Consider the following 2,094-nt stretch of genomic DNA (forward strand, 5'->3'; position numbering starts at 1 on the left):
GAGGGGGAAGGGACGGCAGTGAGCAGGATGCTGCAAAGCCCTATGGGGTGGTAGTAGAATGTGACTTAACATGAGTCACAATGGGATCTGGTACACAGATGTGCAATACAGCGCTCTAACCTATAGTGCTGTACTTTGATACCACACCCATCCAGGGTTATTTTAGAGCAGGATCCACCATTTTAATAGTTCTCTATGTGCCCTAACTGTCTGTTTAATTATGGCTACAGAGTACTTTCTGCACACTTATCATGCAATCAGTGTAATAATGCCTGTACCTGGCCCTAATCACCAGGCCATAAATGAAGTATTATACATCATTTTTTCTGAAGCAAAGCCACTGCCTCTTATATTTAATAGTCATTAGATAAAATGAATGGAGAGCAGTATACTAGGATTGCAACCTGTGTACAAATGCCAAAAACCCAACTCAGATGGCTGGAAGACTTCTCTCTAGGAGCCCAAGAAGAAATAGAATTTTGCCCTTTGTTTCTTCAACCAGGGAACAAATACATATTGTAGGTTTGTGTTTTACTCTTAAAGAGAACTTCAGTGCTCCTGATAAGGTCTGTGATTTTTTTTCCCCAGAGAAATGGTATGACATAAATAATAGTACAGTACAATATAGAATCTTTCTGTTGCTTCAAACTTCCTTAACCTTGAGCTAGAGCTACAATATCTTACAGTGGGCGGGTAGCTCAGGCTGCCTGTTCCATCCTTAGTATCTTTGCTTGGACAAGCATCAAGGGACTTCTGTGGAATATTATCCAGTGCAACCAAAGCCACAACATAATATCATATAAATGCCACATTTCCACTAAATAATGGTAAAATGATATTACTCTGTGTTCATTCAATTCAAATCACTTTCAAGCCAGACTCTGTGATAACATAACCTCATTCCTTATGATCAGTTTTCTGAACCAACTAATTTGCACCATTTTCTGACTTGGAAATAATTCATATGTCTTTATTTTTTAAGCAATCATTTTCAGATCCAAGCATGTCAAATCTATAAGAAACTGCTTAAGTTAAAGAACATGTGCATTCTGCCCCACCTCCTCAGCATGTTCAAAGGTCTGACAAAAAGGGACAAATTCTTAAGTTCTTAAGCAATTGCTCTGCAGCCTTTCCTTATTGATAATTTAATCATATTCCTTCTTTCCCAGATTGGTAGGTGCTCTTTCTCCTTTTATCACTCCTGATTCAGTTCAGCAAAGGAAGCATGTATGTGTATAAAGGCAAAAGATATAAAACAAGCAGTTTGAAGCTGTTAGTGGTATTATCTAGTGTTTTAAACGTATGGATCTTCTACTATATGTTCAGTACATAGTCTAATGCCATATAATGGGCTAGTCTAACACCATATAATGGGCTAACATATTCTATTCATTTTGTGAACAAAAAGTGAGGAACAGGTTCATTTTTATTGATTTATATGTGATAAATGCTTAGATTAAATGGAAAAACAAGATGCAATCAAAATGATCCAGGGTTTGGGGGAGAGAACTTTGAAGTGAGATTATCCAGATTAGATAATGATTATCATATATTTGTAAGGAGAAGACTGAAGATGTCAAAGATGTGAGTAAGTTAAACCACATATGTGATCCATAAAGAAAGAAATTAACAGTGACAAATGGCTGTAGTTTCTCATTTAAAAACATGAGGTCATGGATTTAAACTAAGAAAGGTCAACTGTCTAAACAGTTTGGATAGAGTTTTCCATATAGAAATGTGGTCATAATATGTGCTGCACTACTAAAGCCAGCAGTGTAAGTAATCATATACAGTTCATCAGTTTAATAAGGTACTTGATGCATTTTTGGAAAACAATACAAAAAAGAAGGCACAGCTATTACAAAGATATGTGCAGAATTAATCTATAAGGCAGTAAATCCTGGCATACGTAAAAGGAGGCTGGGGGTAGGTCTGCAGCACTGTAGAGATTCTGGATAGCACTGTGGTTCTCAGGCCACTCAAAGGGGCTGACATATCTTCTCAGGCCACTCAGGGCTGTCTACATTGTGGTGATGGGCCACCCAGGGCTTGAAGGGCACCAGGACATAAACCTTCCTAGCAGTGGCTTAGTTG

Source organism: Gavialis gangeticus, unplaced genomic scaffold (assembly GCF_001723915.1).
Source record: "Gavialis gangeticus isolate Ggan-Ray unplaced genomic scaffold, GavGan_comp1, whole genome shotgun sequence".
NCBI lineage: Eukaryota > Metazoa > Chordata > Crocodylia > Gavialidae > Gavialis > Gavialis gangeticus.